General features: G+C 36.7%; 1 protein-coding gene and 1 long non-coding RNA gene across 2 annotated transcripts in view; both read right to left on the bottom strand.

The window, feature by feature from the left end:
• The window catches only part of LOC309667022, a 398,987-nt gene that overhangs the window by 194,377 nt on the left and 191,320 nt on the right, over positions 1-13,290 (bottom strand). The gene's annotated exons all lie outside the window — the stretch shown is intronic.
• The window catches only part of TFB1M (transcription factor B1, mitochondrial), a 64,879-nt gene that overhangs the window by 33,190 nt on the left and 18,399 nt on the right, over positions 1-13,290 (bottom strand).

The raw sequence follows: 13,290 nt of genomic DNA, 5'->3' as shown, positions 1-13,290 counted from the left end.
CCGTGGTTGAGAATCTGCCTGCCAATGCAGGGGACACGGGTTCGAGCCCTGGTCTGGGAAGATCCCACATGCCGCGGAGCAACTAGGCCCATGAGCCACAATTACTGAGCCTGTGCGTCTGAAGCCTGTGCTCCGCAACAAGAGAGGCCACGATAGTGAGGCCCGCGCACCGCGATGAAGAACGGCCCCCGCTTGCCACAACTGGAGAAAGCCCTCGCACAGAAACGAAGACCCAACACAGCTAAAAATAGATAAATAAATAAATAAATAAATTTTAAAAAAAGCAGCAAGGGAAAAACAACAAATAACACACAAGGGAATCCCCATAAGGTTAACAGCTGATCTTTCAGCAGAAACTCGTTAAGCCAGAAGGGAGTGGCAGGATATACTTAAAGTGATGAAGGAGAAAAACCTACAACCAAGGTTACTCTACCCAGCAAGGATCTCATTCAGATTTGATGGAGAAATTAAAACCTTTACAGACAAGCAAAAGCTGAGAGAGTTCAGCACAACCAAACCAGCTCTACAACAAATGCTAAAGGAATTTCTCTAGGCAAGAAACACAAGAGAAGGAAAACACCTACAATAACAAACCCAAAATATTTAAGAAAATGGGAATAGGAACATACATATTGATAATTACCTTAAATGTAAATGGATTAAATGCTCCAACCAAAAGACACAGACTGGCTGAATGGATACAAAAACAAGACCCATATATATGCTGTCTACAAGAGACCCACTTTAGACCTAGAGACACATACAGACTGAAAGTGAGGGGATGGAAAAAGATATTCCATGCAAATGGAAATCAAACGAAAGCTGGAGTAGCAATTCTCATATCAGACAAAATAGACTTTAAAATAAAGACTATTACAAGAGACAAAGAAGGACACTATATAATGATCAAGGGATCGATCCAAGAGGTAGGTATAACAATTGTAAATATTTATGCACCCAACATAGGAGCACCTCAATACATAAGGCAAATACTAACAACCATAAAAGGGGAAATTGACAGTAACACAATCATAGTAGGGAACTTTAACACCCCACTTTCACCAATGGACAGATCATCCAAAATGAAGATAAATAAGGAAACACAAGCTTTAAATGACACAATAGACCAGATAGATTTAATTGATATTTATAGGACATTCCATCCAAAAACAGCAGATTACACGTTCTTCTGAAGTGCGCATGGCACATTCTCCAGGATAGATCACATCTTGGGGCACAAATCAAGCCTCAGTAAATTTAAGAAAATTGAAATCATATCAAGCATCTTTTCTGACCACAACGCTATGAGATTAGAAATCAGTTACAGGGGAAAAAACGTAAAAAACACAAACACATGGAGACTAAACAATACGTTACTAAATAACCAAGAGATCACTGAAGAAATCAAAGAGGAAATCAAAAAATACCTAGAGACAAATGACAATGAAAACACGACGACCCAAAACCTATGGGATGCAGCAAAAGCAGTTCTAAGAGGGAAGTTTATAGCTATACAAGCCTACCTCAAGAAACAAGAAAAATCTCAAGTAAACAATCTAACCTTACACCTAAAGAAACTAGAGAAAGAAGAACAAACAAAACCCAAAGTTAGCAGAAGGAGAGAAATCATAAAGATCAGAGCAGAAATAAATGAAATAGAAACAAAGAAAACAATAGCAAAAATCAATGAAACTAAAAGCTGGTTCTTCGAGAAGTTAAACAAAATTGATAAACCATTAGCCAGACTCATCAAGAGAAAAAGGGAGAAGACTCAAATCAATAGAATTAGAAATGAAAAAGGAGAAGTAACCACTGACACTGCAGAAATACAAACGATCATGAGAGATTACTACAAGCAACTCTATGCCAATAAAATGGACAACCTGGAAGAAATGGACAGATTCTTAGAAATGCACAACCTGCCAAGACTGAACCAGGAAGAAATAGAAAATATGAACAGACCAATCACAAGCACTGAAATTGAAACTGTGATTAAAAATCTTCCAACAAACAAAAGCCCAGGACCAGATGGCTTCACAGGCGAATTCTATCAAACATTTAGAGAAGAACTAACACCTAGCCTTCTCAAACTCTTCCAAAATATTGCAGAGGGAGGAACACTCCCCAACTCATTCTACGAGGCCACCATCACCCTGATACCAAAACCAGACAAAGATGTCACAAAGAAAGAAAACTACAGGCCAATATCACTGATGAACATAGATGCAGAAATCCTCAACAAAATACTAGCAAACAGAATCCAACAGCACATTAAAAGGATTATACACCATGATCAAGTGGGGTTTATTCCAGGAATGCAAGGATTCTTCAATATACGCAAATCAATCAACGTGATACATCATATTAACAAACTGAAGGAGAAAAACCATATGATCATCTCAATAGATGCAGAGAAAGCTTTCGACAAAATTCAACACCCATTTATGATAAAAACCCTCCAGAAAGTAGGCATAGAGGGAACCTTCCTCAACATAATAAAGACCATATATGACAAACCCACAGCCAACATTGTCCTCAATGGTGAAAAACTGAAACCATTTCCACTAAGATCAGGAACAAGACAAGGTTGTCCACTCTCACCACTATTATTCAACATAGTTTTGGAAGTGTTAGCCACAGCAATCAGAGAAGAAAAAGAAATAAAAGGAATCCAAATCGGAAAAGAAGAAGTAAAGCTGTCACTGTTTGCAGATGACATGATACTATACATAGAGAATCCTAAAGATGCTACCAGAAAACAACTAGAGCTAATCAACGAATTTGGTAAAGTAGCAGGATACAAAATTAATGCACAGAAATCTCTTGCATTCCTATATACTAATGATGAAAAATCCGAAAGTGAAATTAAGAAAACACTCCCATTTACCACTGCAACAAAAAGAATAAAATATCTAGGAATAAACCTACCTAAGGAGACAAAAGACCTGTATGCAGAAAATTATAGGACACTGATGAAAGAAATTAAAGATGATACAAATAGATGGAGAGATATACCATGTTCTTGGATTGGAAGAATCAACATTGTGAAAATGACTCTACTACCCAAAGCAATCTACAGATTCAATGCAATCCCTATCAAACTACCACTGGCATTTTTCACAGAACTAGAACAAAAAATTTCACAATTTGTATGGAGACACAAAAGACCCCGAATAGCCAAAGCAATCTTGAGAACGAAAAATGGAGCTGGAGGAATCAGGCTCCCTGACTTCAGACTATATTACAAAGCTACAGTAATCAAGACAGTTTGGTACTGGCACAAAAACAGAAATATAGATCAATGGAACAGGATAGAAAGCCCAGAGATAAACCCACGCACATATGGTCACCTTATCTTTGATAAAGGAGGCAAGCATATACAGTGGAGAAAAGACAGCCTCTTCAATAAGTGGTGCTGGGAAAACTGGACAGCTACATGTAAAAGTATGAAATTAGAACACTCCCTGACACCATACACAAAAATAAACTCAAAATGGATTCAAGACCTAAGTGTAAAGCCAGACACTATCAAACTCTTAGAGGAAAAATAGGCAGAACGCTCTATGACATCAATCACAGCAAGATCCTTTTTGACCCAGCTCCTAGAGAAATGGAAATAAAAACACAAATAAACAAATGGGACCTAATGAAACTTAAAAGCTTTTGCACAGCAAAGGAAACCATAAACAAGACCAAAAGACAACCATCAGAATGGGAGAAAATATTTGCAAATGAAGCAACTGACAAAGGATTAATCTCCAAGATTTACAAGCAGCTCATGCAGCTCAATAACAAAAAAAACAAACAACCCAATTCAAAAATGGGCAGAAGACCTAAATAGACATTTCTCCAAAGAAGATATACAGATGGCCTACAGACACATGAAAGAATGCTCAACATCATTAATCATTAGAGAAATGCAAATCAAAACTACAACGAGGTATCATCTCACACCGGTCAGAATGGCCATCATCAAAAAATCCAGAAACAATAAATGCTGGAGAGGGTGTGGAGAAAAGGGAACCCTCTTGCACTGTTGGTGGGAATGTAAATTGCTACAGCCACTATGGAGAACAGTATGGAGGTTCCTTAAAAAACTAAAAATAGAACTACCGTATGACCCAGCAATCTCACTACTGGGCATATACCCTGAGAAAACCATAATTCAAAAAGAGTCACGTACCAAAATGTTCATTGCAGCTCTATTTACAATAGCCAGGACATGGAAGCAACCTAAGTGTCCATCATCGGATGAATGGATAAAGAAGATGTGGCACATATATACAATGGAATATTACTCAGCCATAAAAAGAAATGAAATGGAGGTATTTGTAATGAGGTGGATGGAGTTAGAGTCTGTCATACAGAGTGAAGTAAGTCAGAAAGAGAAAAACAAATACAGTATGCTAACACATATATATGGAATCTAAGGGGAAAAAAAAAAAAGGCCATGAAGAACCTAGTGGCAAGATGGAAATAAAGACACAGACTTACTAAAGAATGGACTTGAGGATATGGGGAGGGGGAGGGGTGAGATGTGACAGGGTGAGAGAGTGTCATGGACGTATATACACTACCAAATGTAAAATAGATAGCTAGTGGGAAGCAGCCGCATAGCACAGGGAGATCAGCTCAGTGCTTTGTGACCACCTAGAGGGGTGGGATAGGGAGGGTGGGAGGGAGGGAGATGCAAGAGGGAAGAGATATGGGAACATATGTATATGTATAACTGATTCACTTTGTTATAAAGCAGAAACTAACACACCATTGTAAAGCAATTATACTTCAATAAAGATGTTTAAAAAAATAATAATAATAATGAAAAAGCAGAAACCATAAAAGAGAAGACTGATATATTTTGTTCTATTTAAATTAAAAACTTCTGTATAATAAAAACACTATAAAGATAAGTCACAGACTGAGACAAGGTATTTGAAACTCATATCTGACAAAGGATTAGTGTTTAGAAGAAACTCCTATAGCTCAATAATCAAAAGATAAACAACTAATAGAAAATATGATGAGAAATATGGTAAGAGCAACCCAAATGAACCATAACCATAAACTATTAAGTAAATTACAGATTAGGGACATGCACATTAAAACCATATGAGATACAGTTTCATATTCATGAAATGAACAGAATTTTTTTTTTTTTTTGAGTCCTCTCCCTCTTTCTTGATGAGTCTGGCTAATGGCTTATCAATTTTGTTTATCTTCTCAAAGAACCAGCTTTTAGTTTTATTGATTTTTGCTATTGTTTTCTTTGTTTCTATTTCATTTATTTCTGCTCTGATCTTTATGATTTCTCTCCTTCTGCTAACTTTGGGTTTTGTTTGTTCTTCTTTCTCTAGTTTCTTTAGGTGTAATGTTAGATTGTTTACTTGAGATTTTTCTTGTTTCTTGAGGTAGGCTTGTATAGCTATAAACTTCCCTCTTAGAACTGCTTTTGCTGCATCCCATAGGTTTTGGGTCGTCGTGTTTTCATTGTCATTTGTCTCTAGGTATTTTTTGATTTCCTCTTTGATTTCTTTATTGATCTCTTGGTTATTTAGTAATGTATTGTTTAGCCTCCATGTGTTTGTCTTTTTTACGTTTTTTTCCCTGTAATTGATTTCTAATCTCATAGCGTTGTGGTCAGAAAAGATGCTTGATATGATTTCAATTTTCTTAAATTTACTGAGGCTTGATTTGTGCCCCAAGATGTGATCTATCCTGGAGATGTTCCATGCGCACTTCAGAAGAACGTGTAACCTGCTGTTTTTGGATGGAATGTCCTATAAATATCAATTAAATCTATCTGGTCTATTGTGTCATTTAAAGCTTGTGTTTCCTTATTTATTTTCACTTTGGATGATCTGTCCATTGGTGTAAGTGAGGTGTTAAAGTCCCCCACTATTATTGTGTTACTGTCAATTTCCTCTTTTATAGCTGTTAGCAGTTGCCTTATGTATTGAGGTGCTCCTATGTTGGGTGCATATATATATTTATAATTGTTATATCTTCTTCTTGGATTGATCCCTTGATCACTATGTAGTGTCCTTGCTTGTCTCTTGTAACATTCTTTATTTTAAAGTCTATTTTATCTGATATGAGTATAGCTACTCCAGCTTTCTTTTGATTTCCATTTGCATGGAATATCTTTTTCCATCCCCTCACTTTCAGTCTGTATGTGTCCCTAGTTCTAAAGTGGGTCTCTTGTAGACAGCATATATATGGGTCTTGTTTTTGTATCCATTCAGCAAGCCTGTGTCTTTTGGTTGGAGCATTTAATCCATTCACGTTTAAGGTAATTATCGATATGTATGTTCCTATGACCATTTTCTTAATTGTTTTGGGATTGTTTTTGTAGGTCCTTTTCTTCTCTTGTGTTTCCCACTTAGAGAAGTTCCTTTAGCATTTGTTGTAGAGCTGGTTTGGTGGTGCTGAATTCTCTTAGCTTTTGCTTGTCTGTAAAGCTTTTGATTTTTCCATCAAATCTAAATGAGATCCTTGCCGGGTAGAGTAATCTTGGTTGTAGGTTCTTCCCTTTCATCACTTTAAGTATATCATGCCACTCCCTTCTGGCTTGTAGAGTTTCTGCTGAGAAATCAGCTGTTAACCTTATGGGAGTTCCCTTGTATGTTATTTGTCGTTTTTCCCTTGCTGCTTTCAATAATTTTTCTTTGTCTTTAATTTTTGCCACTTTGATTACTATGTGTCTTGGCGTGTTTCTCCTTGGGTTTATCCTGTATGGGACTCTCTATCTGCGCTTCCTGGACCTGGGTGGCTATTTCCTTTCCCATGTTAGGGAAGTTTTCGACTATAATCTCTTCAAGTATTTTCTCTGGTCCTTTCTCTCTCTCTTCTCCTTCTGGGACCCCTATAATGCGAATGTTGTTGCGTTTAATGTTATCCCAGAGGTCTCTTAGGCTGTCTTCATTTCTTTTCATTCTTTTTTCTTTAGTCTGTTCTGCAGCAGTGAATTCCACCATTCTGTCTTCCAGGTCACTTATCCGTTCTTCTGCCTCAGTTATTCTGCTATTGATTCCTTCTAGTGTAGTTTTCATTTCAGTTATTGTATTGGTCATCTCTGTTTGTTTGTTGTTTAATTCTTCTAGGTCTTTGTTAATCATTTCTTGCATCTTCTCGATCTTTGTCTCCATTCTTATTCCGAGGTCCTGGATCATCTTCACTATCATTACTCTGAATTCTTTTTCTGGAAGGTTGCCTATCTCCACTTCATTTAGTTGTTTTTCTGGGGTTTTTTCTTGTTCCTTCATGTGGTATATAGCCCTCTGCCTTTTCATCTTGTCTGTCTTTCTGTAAATGTGGTTTTTGTTCCACAGGCTGCAGGATTGTAGTTTTTCTTGCTTCTGCTGTCTGCCCTCTGGTGGTTGAGGCTATCTCGAAATGAACAAAATTTAAACAACAGAAAAAGAACCTGACAGAACCTAATACTGGCAACAATACGGAGCAACAGGAATTCTCATATGCCGCTAGTGAGAGGGGAAATTGGTACAAGCACTGTGGTCTATAATCTGGCAACATATATATTAAAGCTAAAGTTGGGTAAACCCTTATGATCCTTTAGGTCCACCTTTATGAATATATCCTAGAGACCTGCTTCACAAGGAGATATGTACAGGGATAGTCACTGCAACATTATATGTAGTATCCAAAAAAAAGTGGAAAAACATAAAGGTCCATCAATAGGTGGATAATTAAACTGTGGTAATTTTGACAATGGAATGCTAAATAATAGTTACAATGAATAACAAGAGACACCAACGTAAATCCCAAAGAGTAAACAATAATTGACAGAAAATATGTACAGTATGATTCCACTCACATAAAAACTTCAAAAGATTATTTCTTATTGTTTACTCTCTATGTGCATGTGTATATCTATCTATATCTGTAGAGCAAGCAAAACATGTTCATGGGCATAATATCAATTTTAAGACAGTTCAATTCATAGGAGGGAAAAGGGGGATAGAAGAGGGCTCCAAACATATCTATTTTATTTCTTAAAAAAGATATGAAAAATATGGCAATATATTAAGATTGGACAAAGCTGAGTGGTGGATAAAAAAATTAGGCATACTTATTTTTCTAAAATGTATCCTGCTTCTCTATGTTCTTAGAACTCCCTGGACATTCTAAATCTCTTCTGAATGATAGAGTCAACATTACAAATACCAACAATTACTGGAATAATCCTGGGGCCAGGTATGCCTGGGCTGTGCCGTACTACTAAACAGTCAAAGACAGAGCACTTTTTGAGTTACCGAGTTGGCCCAAAAGTTCATTTGTTACCCCCCACAAAGCAAGATGGCTCTAGTAGCACTCAGCTGTCTTTAACTACATTCAAAACAGATTTGTTAGATTGTGACAGCTGTCATATCAGCGTGCACTGAAAAAAACATCAAAATTTTTGTGTAGCCATTTTAATACTGAAGATGGAAGAAAAAAAGCAACATTTTCGGCATATTATGCTTTATTATTTCAAGAAAGGTAAAAACGGAACTGAAACTCAAAAAAAAGATTTGTGCAGTGTATGGAGAAGGTGCTGTGACTGACTGAATGTGTCAAAAGTGGTTTGCAAAGTTTCGTGCTGGAGATTTCTCACTGGACAATGCTCCACGGTCAGGTAGACCAGTTGAAGTTGACAGCGATCAAATCGAGACATTAATTGAGAACTCAACGTTATACCACCCAGGAGATAGCCAACATACTCAACATGTACAAATCAAGTGCTGAAAATCATTTGCACCAGCTTGGTTATATTCAACACTTTGTTGTTTGGGTACCACATAAGTTACGTGAAAAAAACCTTGACTGTATTTCTGCATGCAATTCTCTATTTAAATGTAATGAAAACGCTCCGTTTTTAAAACAAATTGTGGTGGGTGATGAAACGTAGATACTGCACAATAATGTGGAATGGAAGAGATTGTGGGGCAAGCAAAATGAACCACCACCACTCCAAAGGCTGGTCTTCATCCAAAGAAGGTGATGTTGTGTATATGGTGGGAATGGAAGGGAGTCCTCTATTGTGAGCTCCTTCCAGAAAACTAGACTATTAATTCCAACATGTACTGCTCCCAATTAGACCAACTGAAAGCAGCACTCAATGAAAAGTGTCTGGAATTAGTCAACAGAAAACGCATAATCTTCCATCAGGACAATGCAAGACCACGTTTCTTTAATGACCAGGCAAAAACTGTTACAGCTTGGCTGGGAAGTTGTGATTCCTCCGCCATATTCACCAGGCATTGCACCTTTGGATTTCCGATTATTTCGGTCTTTACAAAATTCTCTTAATGGAAAAACTTTCAATTCCCTGGAAGACTGTAAAAGGCACCTGGAACAGTTCTTTGCTCAAAAAGATAAAAAGTTTTGGGAAGATGGAACTGTGAAGTTGCCTGAAAAATGGCAGAAGGTAGTGGAGTACATTGTGCAATAAAGTTCTTGGTAAAAATGAAAAATGTGTCTTTTATTTTTACTTAAAAACCGAAGGAATCTTTTGGCCAACCCAATATATTTACTGTGCTGGGTGTTTTCTCTTTCCTGCTTCACTGTCACGTGTCAAACTCTAATAGTCCCTTATACTTTGCTGCTTCTAACCAGCTGTGGGCATGAACACCACATAATTTGGCTTGTAAAAGCTTTGCCTTAGGTAAGATTTAAAAATAGGCTTTAATCTGAGATGCTGAGAAAATTTCCTATGGGCAAAGTTAACCGTAGATTTTGTAGCATATTTTGTTACCTAGAAGCCATCCCTCATCTCAACCTTTTTTTACTAAAGTAAAGATTACCTGGCTCTTGTCTGTATTTGGACAGTTAAAATTACCGGGAAGTCAAGTTCAAGACAAGTGATGAGTTGCTACAGTATATGTAACAAAATAAATTCTTCCTTACTAACATGTAGAGCCAAGAACTGTACATATTCTCATGCAAATACCAAAAACAAAGACAAATAATGGAAGTATAGATTTAAGTTAAAGAATAAGCTTATGGATCAAATGGTCAAAAATATTTCTAGTTCTTTATAAAGAAAAAAGGAACTTTACCACTGGCATAAGATTCAAAAATTTTAAAATGCATTGTGCAAACTGGCACAATTCAAAGCAGTTGTGTAAAACTAAAATGCAGCATGAACATAATCACAAAATTAGAAAATAAACCAAAAGAAATGCCCAGACTTAAAAAATTATCTCATCCTGGATTTTCTTCCAGTATTTTACTTTACATCTGAAAGGTGTGTTCCCAACTGAAGAGAATTTAAAAATCACTTTAACCAAAAAGCAAACCAGGGAGGCATGGATGGTAAGCTAATTTGCTATAAAGACACATTTAAGTATAATATATTTCACCTAGAGTGCTACATATCCAGTTCTGCCAGGGGAAGGGGTGTCCTCATGGACACCCATCCAATGTAACCCATCCAATCTTTGTAGCAAATACACACAGGCTGTGGAGATGAAAATATGTGAATCATCTCTTATAACTTAGAAGAAAGCAGCACACATACCTGTCCCTAATTTATTAAGGAAAAATTCAAGCCACAAACCAGAAAGCTCTGCAAAGAGATTTCATTAAACGCTAGCATGAGTTAAACGGTCGATCAACCATTCAAACATGAATTGATGTTTCTTTGATAGATGTATTACAGATAAAGCTATGAAAATTCAAACTCCATCACAGGATAGATTTGAAAAGCAAAAGCCCAGGGAATCAAACCAGGTAATTTTTCAGTAAAAAGAAGAACTCTTAACCCTTGAGCTTTTAAAAAATTCTGATTGAATATAAGAAAAACAACGGGTCAAAGAATTCACAAGGACAGTGTTATTTATTTTCCTATTCATCTAAAATAATTTTAAGTACAAATAGAAAAATTAGGCTTACACTTGAGAAGCTGCACAGCCAAACACCAGGGACGATGAGAATGAGATAATTAATGGAGAGGTGATTCCCTCCCTGCCAGGGATGTGACCATTAACCAGCCAGGGTCCCCTGGAGATGGCAGGAGATGAAGAGGCTGATGCTGGACCCAGAAAGAAAAGACCATAGGTCCGGTCACAGAAAGAACGTGAGCATCGTGACTTCAGCAGAAAACATATGACCTGTGTTCAAGTTCAGCTTTCCCTGTAACTAGCTCCACAACCTTTGGAAGACATTAAACTATTTGGAACCTCAGTTTCATCACCTATGAGGTTAGATGAGATTTGTTAAGGCCTCATTTATTGCTACACAGTCTGATTCTATTTTATGAGCTGTAACTTTAAACTGTCTACACGCCTTGTAATGCGTGAGCTGAATTCTTAAATTTACACCCTGTAGTCTTAGGAGGAACATGCTCATTTCTGTTCTGTAACTCACAAAGCCAAGCCAAGCAAATGTTTAAAAGTGCTTTCTGTGGCTAAATACAAAATTACAAATATGACAGTGTCAAGAACAAACAGAGGTTATATAAGAGAATGCTGCTTAGTCTCCCATTGAAACTTTCACTTGCAAAAATGTGAAAATCGTCAGAGGAGCAGTGTTATCCACACTTCAAAAGCATTCCGTAAATTGCAGACTCAATATAAAACTCTTCTCAATATTAATATTAAAATTTAACTAAAATCAACTTTTTGTTAAAGAAAAATAATTGCATACGGTTAAGTGGAAGCAACACTATTATTAATAAGCACAACTGACACTGAGTCATTGAAAATGTTACCCCACCTCTTCAGCCTGTTCCTTTGTTCTTTACCCCCAAAGAATCAGAGTACATAGTATTTTGCATTTCTATTGTGTTACTGAAGAACAGAAATACCATAATAATCATGTCAGCTGAGAAAAAAAAACCAAGGACAAATCCAAAAGTTGAGAAAACAAGGAGAACCATTAGCATGGCCTCAATTCAAACCAACAGAAGAGAATTAACAGAGTCACGAGGAGGAGATGACTAGGACCTCAGGAAAAAGAGAATGTCATCTTAGAGTTTCTAACAAACACAAAAGGGTCCTACATTTTTGTGATGGATTTTATAGCCAAATACTCTAAAACAAAGTTTTTCCAACTGTGGCATTATTGACATTTTGGGCTGGTTAGTGCTGAGTAATTATTTGCTGTGGGGGACTGTCCTGTGCACTGAAGGATGTTTATCAGCATCCTTAACCTCTACCCACTAGATGCCAGAAGCATCCCCAACATTAAAAAAACAAAAACCTCAGAATATCCAGTATCTTGTCAAAAATTATCAGGCTTGCAAAGAAGTGGAAAAATGGCACCCATAGCAAAGAGGGTGGGCAAAGTCAACTGGTAAAACAGTACAGAAATGACAGAGGTAATGAAATTAGTAGGTAAAGATCTTAAAATAGCCATTACAAATATTATACATATGCATAAGGATGCCAAGGAAAGCATGAACATAATGAGAGAAAGGGAAGATATAAAAAGACTCAAATGAAACTTTTAGAGATAAAAATACAATATGTGCAATGAAAAATAAACTGAGTAAAATTAACAACGGATTAGACACTGCAAAAAAGAGTGGTAAATTTAAAGCTGCAGAATGATCCAGCATTGCCACTTTCAGGTTTATACCCTAAAGAAATCTTGCCTATGTGCACCAGCTGACATCAAAATAGGAACATTCATGACAGTTTTGTTTGTGATAATGAAACACTGAAACTAATGCAGGGTCCCAAAACAGGAAAATGGACAGATAAATCTGACAGATAAACAGTCAAAGAGTGGGTAGTAAATAGCTGTACAAATAAACTACAGCTATGAACAAGAGCAGATCAGGATAAAAAGAATACAAAGAATACACGTTGTATGAACCCACTTGTATAAAGTTAAAAAATGGACAAAACTAAAGTATATTAATTATACAGATAAGAATCTATGCAATAAACTATGCAGGGAATAATAATTCGCAAACTCATGGTACAGATTATCCTGGTAGCAGGTGGGGGACAGGAGATGTAATCAGAATGAGGTACACAAGAGGGTGTCAAAGATGTTTGTCATTTAATTATTAACTTGACTTGGCTGGCAGAGATTCATATGTTCTTTTTATTAAGCCATACACACACAAAACCATGCATGTACATTATATACTCTTTTGTATTTATATGTCATAATGAAATTTTTTAAAAAATGCTTATAGTCTACAGATTCCCTCCTTAAACCTCTGCACTTCAAAAACTGCTCTCGTCTGCCCTGAGGGTTTATTTTCTAGAGACAAACTTGGAACACTCCAGCCATGGGAATGCCTAGCAGGCTTAGCTGAATCAAAGTCTATCTATTGAATAA

Source organism: Balaenoptera physalus, assembly GCF_965194825.1.
Source record: "Balaenoptera physalus genome assembly, chromosome: 9".
In the NCBI taxonomy this organism is placed as follows: Eukaryota; Metazoa; Chordata; class Mammalia; order Artiodactyla; family Balaenopteridae; genus Balaenoptera; species Balaenoptera physalus.
This window is presented reverse-complemented; position numbering and strand designations above follow the sequence as displayed.